The sequence below is a fragment of the Dipodomys merriami genome, unplaced genomic scaffold (assembly GCF_024711535.1).
Source record: "Dipodomys merriami isolate MVZ:Mamm:240054 unplaced genomic scaffold, mDipMer1.0.p SCAF_11, whole genome shotgun sequence".
Classification (NCBI taxonomy): domain Eukaryota; kingdom Metazoa; phylum Chordata; class Mammalia; order Rodentia; family Heteromyidae; genus Dipodomys; species Dipodomys merriami.
The window spans coordinates 27,676,841-27,689,604 of record NW_027202382.1 but is presented as its reverse complement, the minus strand read 5'-3'; positions in this window follow the sequence as shown (position 1 = coordinate 27,689,604).

The window sequence follows — 12,764 nt, the reverse complement described above, 5'->3', positions numbered from 1 at the left end:
ACTGTTCTGCCTCCTTGCCCTGAAGTGTGGAGGCTATATACTATGTCAATTGCCTACGTACACTCAGAAAGCATGTAACATGCCTTCCTTGCCTATAAGGACTTTCTGGTAGTTTTGGTTACAATTTCTTTCTTTTATTATTATTATTTTTGGTGCCAGTCCTGGGGCTTTAACAGGGTTTTGCACCCTCCCGTGGCTGTTTTGCTCACGGTTGATGCTCTTCATTTCTGACTTTTTGCTGGTTAAATGGAGATAAGAGTCTCTTGGATTTGTCTGCCTGGTTTGGCTTTGGACCACAATCCTCAGATCTCAGCCTTCTGAGTAGCTAGATTATAGGTATGAGTCACAAGTGCCCGACTATATAAAAGTATATATATATATATATATATATATATATATATATATTAAAAAATGTTCTTATCTTAAAATTTCAATTAAAGCAAGTATTAACCTATACTGAAAATGTAAATAGGGCAGATTTTCCACTGACAGTGTGTTAGACTATTTTAAATGAACTTTTCTTCATGAATAGTCTACCTTACAGACAGGGATTGCAATGCATCAGCAAATGAATCATTTTAGGCATCTGAGTGATATGGTTAAATTTATCTTGGAATTAAAGTCTGTCAAAAAGAACAATATTTTATTTATTTATACATATATTTTTATTGTGAAAATACTGTACAGAGGGGTTACAATACATGGGCTAGATAATGAGTACATTTCTTATTAAGCATTGTAGCTTCCTCCTTTGTTTCCCCTTCCCATCCCATCCTCCCCTCCCCCCCACCAAAGTTGTAAAGTTTGTTTTTGACATAACGACTTGTACATCTCATTGTTGCAATGGGTCCACCTGTATCCCTATCTAAACGGATTGGTTTTTTCCCTTCCCCTCCACAAATTATACCAACATCAAATACAGTGAAAACAGGGGTTATACCATGGGGAAGGGACATACAAATCAACAAAGAAATAATCTTATAAATGTGTTAGAAACAATCGCATGAAAGAAAAAAAACATTTGAATACATATCTTAGGGTTCATTTCCCTAACGTCAACTTATCTGACCATTTCTGCTTGACTCAGACATATACTAGTTATTGCAAATAAGGGAAACCATGGGACCTATGTTTCTTTGGGCCTGGCTTACTTCACTTAATATAATTTTTTCCCAAGTCTTTCCATTTCCTAACAAATGGGACAATTTCATTCTTTCTGATGGAGGCATAGAATTCCATTGTGTATATATACCACATTTTCTTGATCCATTCATCTACTGAGGGGCATCTGGGTTGGTTCCATATCTTAGGTATGGTAAATAATGCTGCACTAAACATAGTTGTGCTGGTAGCTTTAGTGTGGTCTTGTTTGTGAACAGTTGGGTAAATGCCCAAAAATGGGATTGCTGGGTCATAGGGGAGCTCTATGTGGAGTCTTTTGGGGAACCTCCATACTACTTTCCAAAGTGGTTGAACAAGTTTACATTCCCACCAACAATGCAGTAAACTTCCCTTCTGTCCACATCCCCTCCAGCATTTGTTGTTAGTAGAGTTCTTGATTCTAGCCATTCTAACTGGGGTGAGTAGAATCTCAATGTTGTTTTGATTTGCATTTCTTTTATGGCTAGAGAAGTTGAGCATTTCTTCATGTGTCTTATGGCCATCCTTCTTTCCTCTTCAGAAAAGTTTCTCTTTAAGTCTTTAGCCCACTTATTTATTGGGCAGTTGTTTCTTTGAAGATTTGTTGTTGAGGGATTTAATATTTTGAGTTCCAAGTATATTTTAGATATGAGACCCTTGTCTATTGTATGGCTAGTGAAGATCTTCTCCCAATCCATGGGTTTTCTATTGATCTTGCTAGCTATGTCCTTTGCCATGCAGAAGCTCTGCAATTTCATGCAATCCTATTTGTCCAGCCTTTTTTTGATTTGTTGTGTTTCTGGGTCTCTATTAAGAAAATTTTGGCCTGTGCCAAGGAGACCGAGGGTTTCTCCTATTCCATCCTGTAATGTTTCCAGAGTGTCTGCTTTGACTCCTAGGTCTTTGATCCATTTGGAGTTGATTCTGGTGCAGGGTAAGATATAAGGAGCTAGCTTTAGTTTTCTACAAGTAGTTAACCAATTTTGCCAGTACCATTGACTGAAGAGGCTGTCTTTCTTCCATTCTATTTGAAAATTAGATGGCTATAAGTCTGTAGGTTCATTTCTGGGTTTTCAATTCTATTCCATTGGTCCTGAGATCTGTTCTTGTGCCAGTACCAAGCTGTTTTGATTACTATGGCTTTGTAGTAGAGTTTGAAATTTGGTATTGATATTCCTCCAGCATTGTTCTTTCTGTTGAGGATCGTTTTTGCTATTCGGGATCTTTTATTGAAGAACAATATTTTAAATTTGAATTGTGAATAAAATAAATTCTTTCTTTTCCCCCCTATATCAATAATCAACAAATTCTAATTATTTCACACAGTTTTCAGTGGGTAACTATGTTAAATAAGTATCTATTACATAAAATAAAGACTAAGATGAAAGTTAAAGACTTATTAACTGATTGCCTGAAAATTCAGTTATAAATTTTTTTTATAATTTCTTTTTTTCTGTCTAGACAAACAGATTCAGTGAAAAGGTTAGGAGGATAAAGCCTGGAAAAGAAACAGAAAGAAGGGAAAAGACAGGGCAGAAAAGCAGGTATCTCATGTTCATTGTTTTACTTCTTTCTACTGTCTGCTTCTTTATCTGACCAGGTACAAGATTGGATAGCGCCATTATTGTGGGTAAAAATTCCATATCTAGCCAAGATATTTATATTTTGACTTTTGACAAAACATCATAAAGAAGTTGGAAGCTATAATCCTTGCTACTCAGGAGACTTCGATCTAAGGATCATAGTTCAAAGCCAGCCTGGGCAGAAAAATCCCATTAACCAGCAAAAAGACTCTTCTCTCCAATTAGCCAGCTAAAATTCAGAAGTGGAGGTATGGCTTGAGTGGTAGAGCACCGACCTTGAGTGAAAACGCCACGTTAAGAGCAGGAGACTCCAAGTTCAAGCCCATTACTAGTGCAAGCACACACACAAAATACAATAGAATGATCGATTGAGAGGTAATGGTGGGGGTCAATTTCTCTTTTTCCTAGAATCTGGGCTTACTTCTGTGACTTGTAATTAATTGCACGCAGCATAAATGATGTTTGATTTCTGAGGCAAGTTGGGCACAATCCTGGGACTTCTGAGAAGCCATTCTCTGTGTGAAATCAAACCACCCTGAGAGCTATGCTGGCTAGGGTTTTTGTAGTCAGTAAAGTTCCCAGCCTTTGATTGGCAGCAAGCGCCAGCTTTATAAACGTCCTATATGAGAAATGTAGCCAGGAAAGACTTTAACTTAAGTCTGTGCACATCTGAATATAAACATATGTTAGACCCTATGTCTGATCCTAAGTCTTGACCTTTAAGATAGTGAGCAAAATCAAAGTATTATAGTTTATTAGAGGACAATTTTTATGTGACAAAAGTGATGGGAACAATTGTGTGGCCTTGTACATTTTAAAGAAAAAAAAATAAAAGCAAAGGTTCCTTGTGCTATCATCCTGCTCTGAGATTCCCAAAGCAGGGATTTGCTGTGCCAGAATCTTCCTCCATTTCCCACTCCCCTTCTCTCCATGGTCATGCCTATAGTTCTGAACCAGCCCAAATCTTAGTAATCTGGTGTAGTTCAGATTTTTCTTAGGCTTAGGATTCTAGTAGCCTCCATCTCTATAAAAATCTGCACAAGGAGACAGTAAGCAGCAGGAGACAAGAAACTGTGCTTTTTCTTTGATTCTGACATCCGATCAAAGTAGATACATTATCCTCAAGTCTTTGCACTATCTCTTTGAGAGTAGCTTCACCAAAGTTGTACTATAATCCATAATATTTGTTAAGTACATTCCATTAGAATGAGATATGTTCTTCTCTTAGCTCTGCTCTCTGGACTAAATAGCACAAAAACCCCCCTCCACATTAACCTGCCTTGTCTCTGCCTTTTCTGTAGATCTGCCCTGTGTGGAGTCAGAGAGGATGGAGGCAGGGCTGAGCCCACTGGTGGTGGTCTTTTAGCTCACCATTACCCTTTACTTCACAGGACAAAGCTAGAGGGTGCTACTTCAATTATTTTCCCTCAGTCCAGCTCCATTGCCATTTAAGTCCATGGAAATTCCTTTCCTCCCATACATTTCCATTTTTCTGTTTGATCATTTCATTTCTGCTTTTATTATTTTCTCAATGTTCATCAATATGTTCATGTTTTTCAGTACAGGTTGCTGTAGAAGTAGCTAAGCAGACACCTTGTTATATCAAAATATATTTTCTTTCTTTTGATAGACATTTCTAAGACTGTGTTTAAGTAAGGCATTTTTCTCAACATAGTTTTCTTGCATAATTACTTATTCTAATACCCAGTGTGGCTAACTTTGTTTTCTTTTTCTTTTTTTTTGTAGTGGGACTGGGATTTGAACTCTGGGCTTTGCATTCTCTCTCTTGGCTTTTTTTTTTTTTTGCTCAAGGCTGGCAATCTACCACTTGAGCCATACCTGCTGGTTAATTGGAGATACGAGTTGCACAGACCTTTCTGACTAGGCTGGCTTCAAACAGTGATTCTCAGGTCTCAGCTTGAGAATTTGTAGTGAGGATTACAGGCATGAACCACCAGCACCCAGCGTTCATGTCATTGTAAGCTTCCTAAAATCCTTTTGGAATTTGGAAGACATAATTAATAAATAAACACAGAAATACATTTTCAGTCTAATAGCCCAATTATCAAGATTAAAATAATATAAAGGCAAGTGCTCTACCACTGAGCCACCTTCCCAGCCATAATATAAAGTTTCAAGAACTAATGATAATCAGAACTTTCCAGCCAGGTTGCAAACAATATGTGCTTCCTATTCAGCACTCTGAAAAAACACTATAGTACTTATTTCTGGGCCAAGAATAAAGGAACTGGAACCAATAGAAGAATCAGTAATTTGATGTTTATGTTCCATTCTTGATTTGAAGCAGCTCCTGGCCATTGACAGTCTTTTCATTCATTTTGAAATCATATGCCCAAGGGAGGAAGGAAGCATTTCTATCTCTGTAGACAATGGATTGTCAGGAACTTACAGATGGACATACAGTCATTCTTGACAGTAAGTTTCCCAGCCCCAACTTGCTTATCTCCAATTCTTCTGTTCTTTCTCTGTGTCTTGCTGCCTTAATATTTTCCAGATCGTCCTGTCCTACCAATAAGGATGACCTTTCACAATTTGTAGACAGAGTGTACTCTTACTTAATTGCAAACATTTTGGGTGTAATCATATTTTCCATGAAATAATTTTCTTTTCAAAGTATCAAAAGTGTTCAAATGTTCAGAAAAGTTTCAAGACTTGGTGATTCTAGAAATGTATAGAACAATTCCCTTCTCCCAGATTTGTTGAAAAAATGTTGGGAGTTGTGGATTAGGTCTTTAGGCATATGGTCTCTACATACAATCAGACATTCTCTTTATATAAAAGTAAACAAAGGCAGTGATTATTTTCCCCTACTTTTACAAATATTTAATCTGGCATACCTAAACAGCATATTTGGCTGGTGGAAGTTGATATAACTGCTACAACTCAGTGAAAATTGTTCAGGAAGTTGATGTATTACATTCCTATAGTGCTAGTATATATGTAACAAATGGAGTTAATTTCTTCTATCCAACATATTTTAGTTCTTTCATGCTTATTAAGTGGGCATACACTGTTTTATTTTAGTTTCCTATATGTTCTTACCCTCTGTATTTGTGTGTGTGTGTGTGTGTGTGTGTGTGTGCGCGCGCACATGTGTGTGTGTGTGTATGTGTGTGTATATGTGCCAGTCCTGGGGCTTGAATTCAGACCCTAGGTGCTGTCATTTAGCTTTTTCTGCTCAAGGCTAGCACTCTATCATGTGAGCCACAGCTCTACTTCTGGCTTTTTGCTGGTTGGTTAGAGATAAGAGTCTCATGTACTTTTCTGCTTGGACTGGTTTTGAATGCAATTCTCAGATCTCAGTTTTCTGAGTAAATAGGATTATAGGTGTTCAGCACCCAGTTTACCCTCTGTTCTTTTTTTCTTTTTGCAAGTAAGGCCTATTAGTTTGTCAAGAAAAAGATGGACCACTGGAATTTCACTCAAACAAGACAGAATAAAAATTTTACTATACTTTCCTTACTTCTGAAGAGTCAGGTTCTTAACTATATGGAAACAACCATAGGCCTTAACAACTGTATATTTTACTTTGAAATAATACTGTTAGGAAGAAAGAGAGAGAGAGAAGAGAGAGAAGAATATTTATTACCCCTGTTATCATTTAGAGAGGAAATGTAGATTTTGGTTATTTCAATAACAACATATGTAATGATCTAATCTTTAATTTTTTTGTCTTCTTTAATCTGGCAACAACAAATATACCTATACTGCCATTTTGTGTCATAAACATTTCATCAGTTGTTACCACCATTGTATGTTTTTGTGCTGTTTTTCCTATCTACATTTGCTGTTCCACTACAGTAGTGTTAGATACATTATACAAATCATGGTAGGAGAATATTGTCTGACCCATATTCTCACCATGCCTTATGGGCAATAAGAACAATTAGAAAACCAGCAACTGAGAGACAGAAGGGAGGAGAAGAGGAAGATGAAGAGGGGGAGATTTCACATATCATACTTGGGTGGTCTCCAATAGGTTTTCAGAGCCAGTTTTAAGCTCTAGTTCTATGCTTTCTTACTTCTGTGATCTTGGGAAAACTGCTTCTCCTTTTCTTATTGGTCATGAAAGCAGTCTTCTCCAGACTGGTACTGTGGCATGATCTTGTCCGGGGTCAGGTAGCTCAGTCTTCTCTAATTTCTATCCACTTTCCAAACCTTCTCCTCTAAAATTCCCAGCAATTTTAATAACACATTATGTGTAATTAATTCATAATGTGTTCTGTTGCTTGCAACTAATGGCTCTAATTGTACCAGACATGGGCCTGTCTTCATACATTTAGCTCCCTTCTGCCACCCAACTTCTTTTATACATATTATCCAAGTTCAGGTTATTTGTGTGACCTGATACCTAACATTATAGACCATTGCTCTGTGTTGTGTCAACAGTTTTTTCTCTGTCAACTATTTTGTCTCTAACATGACAGTAAGAAATGACTGAAATATTTTTTCATCTATATTTCCAGCAGGTGTCCAGAGTGACATCCATGCTACATAGAGTAGTTATATTACTTTTCCTTTTAAATGAACTTTTACTGTACACACCATACAGTCATGTATCCTTTTTGTTAAAAATCAGATCACTACAAAACAATACCCAGCTGGTGGCTCATGCTTCTAATCCTAGGTACTCAGGAGGCTGAGATGTGAGGATTGCAGTTCAAAGCCAGCCTAGGCAGGAAAGTCCATGAGACTCTTATCCCCAGTTAACCACCAGAAACTGGAAGTGGAGCTGTGGCCCAAAGTGATAGAGTGCTATCCTTGAGCAAAATGAACTCAGGATCAATATCCCGGCTCTGAGTTCAAGTCCTACAACCACCAAAAACCCCACAAAAAAACAAAAAACAAAAAAACCCCACCAAAAACAACAATAAAAAAATACCCTTTCACTACGCTCATTCTTATGCATCTCTACAATTTAAAAAGTATAGCTCATATTTCAAATTTACATTAATTTTTGCATATATCTTTTTCTACATGTTATAAAACAACAAAAGGTAAATAGAAAGTAGAAAAAAGTGTGAACTTGTTCAACCACTTTGGAAAGCAGTATGGAGGTTCCTCAAAAAATTCCACATAGAGCTCCCCTATGACCCAGCAATCCCACTTTTGGGCATTTACCCAAACGATCACAAACTAAAGCTACCAGAGCAACTATGTTTATCGCAGCATATTTACCACAGCTAAAATATGAAACCAAACCCAATACCCCTCAGTAGATGAATGGATCAAGAAAATGTGGTATGTATATACAATGGAATTCTGTGCCTCCATCAGAAAGAATGACATCGCTCCATTTGTTAGGAAATGGAAAGACTTGGAAAAAATTATATTAAGTGAAATAAGCCAGGCCCAAATAAACATAGGTCCCATGGTTTCCCTTATTTGCAATAACTAGTATATGTCTAGGACAAGCAGAAAGGATCAAAAGCTATCTACATATGACCATAAAATGATGCTAAGCAAAATGAACCCCAAGATAGGGACACAAGTGGTTTATCTTCCTTGCTATTGTTTTTTAATGTATTTATAATGTACTATGTGATTTTTTTGTTTCTTTTGTACGTTCTCCCCCCATGGTATAACCCCTGTTTTCCTTGTATTTGATGTCGATGCCCTGCATCTTATATATACATTTTTCTAATTTGGGGAGGGGAAGGGAAATAACAAAATGCTGAAATAAGGATATAGGTTGACCCATTGTAACAATGAGATGTACAAGACACTATGTTGAAAATGAACTTTCCAACTTCAGTGGGAGGTGGAGGGAAGAGTTGGGGAGATGGGAGGGAAGGGATGGTAGGGGAAAAACAAGGGAGGAGGTAACAATGCTTGATAGGAAATGTACTCATTACCTTATTCATGTAACTATAACCCCTGTGTACAGTATTTTTACAATAAAAATATATAAATTTTAAAAAGTAGATAAAATTATGTATTTTTAGGCCGAAGGATTGAGAATGAAGGGCATGCTACTTCTAAGTGGCTTTAATCAGTTAGAGGAATTAGTTGTATTTGACAGAATTGAATCTGGCTGGTTGGAATAGAAAAAGACTCTACTAAGATTGCTGTAGCACGAGGGTCTTCTGTATATCTCTACAGAAAGAAGGATCATTCTGGCACGTACACTGATCTGTGTAAGTCTGTGAAGTTCATCTCCCACAGAATGATAGCATGTCTCCCTGCCTCCACACATTATCTTTGTTCATGCTGACATATGGAGATGTGCTCCGCACACATCTTATCCAGTTGAGATAAGGTTGAAATGCCTGTGCTTTTCTCCATACCATGCCACCATATCTTTCCCTATTTGTTCATTCACCTATGTTACCAAAATCTCACTCTCCATTTACTGTTCCTACCGCAGAGAATGGAAAAGGACAGAAGGGAAATCCTGGAATTGTAGTGAATGTAGAAATCTGGAGAGTGGTTCTAGAACCCAAAGAATACTAGATCATTGATATTTCTTATGTAATATGTCTTATACACACGTGTCAGTGAATGCATTAATCCATCTGTGGACACTTGTGTACCACCATTCTCAAGAACTTTCTAATCTTTGTTTCATGAGCCCATGGCTACTCTTATTTCCTTTTATTTAATGATGTGGAAACATTGCTTTCAATCTTGAATAGCATAATATTTAAGAGAGAGATGTGATAAGAACAAGGATTCCTCTAGTATTAGTTTATAATATTGTACAAATATTATTGCTATCACAACAGCATTCAAACTGTCTGAGATCACTTAGTAGCTCCCCTCCTCCTCTTCCTTTCTTCCTCCTCTTCCTCTTTTCTCTTCTTCTTCCTCCTCCTCCTCCTCCTCCTCCTCCTCCTCCTCCTCCTCCTCCTCCTCCTCCTCCTCCTCCTCTTCTTCTTCTTCTTCTTCTTCTTCTTCTTCTTCTTCTTCTTCTTCTTCTTCTTCTTCTCCTTCTCCTCCTCCTCCTCCTCCTCCTCCTCCTCCTCCTCCTCCTCCTCCTCCTCCTCCTCCTCCTCCTCCTCCTCCTCCTCCTCCTCCTCCTCCTATTTGGTCATGGGGCTTGAACTCTGGGCCTGGGCGCTGTTCCTCAGCTCTTCAGCTCACAGTGAGTGCTCTACCATTTGAGCTACTGCACCACTTCCAGTTTTCTGGTGGATAACTGGAGATAAGAAGTCTCATGGACTTTCCTACCTGGGCTGACTTGGAACTGCAATCCTCAGATCTCAGCCTACTGAGTAGCTCACAGGTGTGAGCCACCAATGCCCATCTATCCTCTTCCTCCTTCTTTGTGCCAGTACTGAGGCTTGAACTCAGGGCCTGAGCACTAGCCCTAAGATCTTTTAATCAAGGCTGCATTCCACAACTTGAACTACACCTTCATGTCTGGTGTTTTGGTGGTTAATTGGATATGGGTCTCACAGATTTTTCTGCTCAGGCTGGCTTCGAACCATGGTCCTCAGATGTCAATCCCCTGAAATGTTAAGGATTGCATGTGTGAGCCACTAGCACCCAGCTGCCTAGCTTCTTGGTTGCCTCTAAAACATAAATAATATTTGTTTTAGTTTCCCTGGGAATTCCCTGGTTTATAATTGTTGTCCCAGTGTAATTACCATTAATGTCTTCAGCTTGAATGATACATAAATTCTCTGTGTATAAAAATCTCTTCCCACCTCCTCCTCCCACCGGGGATTATTACTTCAGTAACTCTCCAAGGATTTTAGAATCTCTAATTAGTTTGATCCATATTCCCTAATGCTTGGGATATGTTTTCTGGCCTTTCTGTTGTGATACTTTGGGTTTCCCCTGGCCTCTCAAGCATATAGTCATCTAGGATGACGACAACTGCTTACCTCTTCCTCCGTGCAAATGTTAGCAGGCAGGCCCTGTATTCCTTTCCTCTCCTCTGTCCTATGATTAAAATTCCCTGTGGCTTATATCCCAAATGGAACCTTGGCATGTTGTGGAACTATGTAATGGTGAAGAAGGAAGAACTTGTGATGTAATGTTAAGTAAAAGAAGAATATAGAATATTTCCATGTGTGATACTAATTATGATTTTTTAAAAATAGCTGTGACTGGAAAACATAGTCATTTGATCTGGTAACAGTCTGGTCACCTCATGAGGTGATTATGAAAGAAATATTATTTAGCCTTCTTGTTTTTAGTCTACAGTTCACACAAAATCATACTTCTTAATCCCAACAGAATATTATAAACATTGTAAAAGGAGTGCAATAATATGAATTGTGCCTTTATCTTTCTGGACAGGGTACAGAAAGCTCTAGAAGGGCTCGAGCAATCCTTCAGTAAATAGATGGACTTCAGGTTAGTGATTGGTGTCTCTACCTTTCCTTAATTACACAAGGGAAGAGATTTTGAAAGACAGCAATACAATGAAAATCTCTTTTGATTATTCAGAAACTCCTTCCTTAAGGGTTTTAGGATCTCCTTTTTTTTTTTTTTTTTGGATCCGGTTGTGGGGCCTGAACTCTGGGCCTGGGTGCTGTCCCTCAGCTCTTCAGCTCAAGGCTAGCACTCTACCACTTGAGCCACAGCGCCACTCCCGGCTTTTTTCTTATGTGGTGCTGAGGAATCGAACCCAGGGCCTTAGGCATGCAAGGCAAGTGCTCTACCACTGAGCCACCTTCCCAGCCCCTATTAGGATCTCCTTAATTTGCCAAGCTTTATTCATAATTCACAGTGAACCCAAGAAAATCTGGGTCTTGTGCCTCACTGAAATTAGTGGCTGGTTCTCTGCCCATCTGCCATTTCCTTTTCATATTCTAAATATTAATACTATCTCCCGTAGACCAAAAACAGACAGTGCTAAGCATTGTGGATTATCTCTGAGTTGGCCTGCCAATGTTTCCCCTTGAGATTTCCATTCTCTTTTGAGGCAGCCAGCCTGATCTGAAAAGAAAATGATTTTTCAAGTCAAGCGGACCTAGGTTTGAATTGTTAGTTCACTTTCATTAGCATTATCTCTTCAATGACAACACCTATGTGTTATTTCCTTCCAATAATCACCTCTGCTGCATGCTGATGGCTTGCCCATGCCTGTAATCCTAGGCAGACATCTGAAGATCAGGGTTTGAAGCCTGATGAGGCAGAAAGTCCTTGAAGATCTTATTTCCAGTGAATCAGCTAAAAACCAGAGTGGAGACATGGCTCAAGTGGTAGAGTGTCAGCCTTGAGGTAAACAAACTAAGGACAGTTCCCAGGCCCTGGGTTCAAGCCCAACTACTGATGCGCGCACACACATGCACGCACACACATGTGCACGCACATTATTATCTGGAATATTTAAAAAGTTTCTTTTGCAGTGCCTGATCTGTAACAGGTGCTTAGTAATTGTTAGGCCAATGATGCTTCAGCAGTCAGAAATACAAAGATGGATCCAGGTGCAGACTTAGTCCTGGGTGTGTCAGTCTTACACTCAGTTTTAAGGGCACTTACAAGCTGACAATCCATTGATGCTATTGCTCTGATTTCTGCCACATGCTGTTCCTATCATAAGGTTGGCCCTGCTCAGCCCGTGGGCATCCATCTGCTGTTGAGGAAATGCTTTTGATGGTTTGGATTCCTGTCAACCCTAGGAATTCTGGCTGATCTACTATGTTCTGTGCCTGGTTGCTATTCTTCAGAAAGCTCACCATTATCCCAGACTGGTTGAATTGGCTGGGTTTTCTGTCTGTCTTTCCTCCTAAAACTTGGTCTTGTTTTGAGGTTTTAGCATCTACCAAGAAAGAAAAAATTCACTCCCTCCCTCTCCCCCCACCCCTCCCCCCACCATGTCATACATCCTGGCATCATGGCTTATCCTAGATTCCCCTGCAGATTTGGGGGAATATGGGATTATCCACTCCATCCTTCCACTGGAAGATTCTGGGCTTCTTAAATAGGTTGGTATACTCTTTAGCCAGAGAATTTATGGAGGAAGTCAACTCTCTCCCAGGTGAAAAGTGGCTGTCTGTTCTGGGTTTATATTTCATAATCAAGAGGAGCCACACAGTTCAGCTCCTGGGGGCTTTATAATTCTCA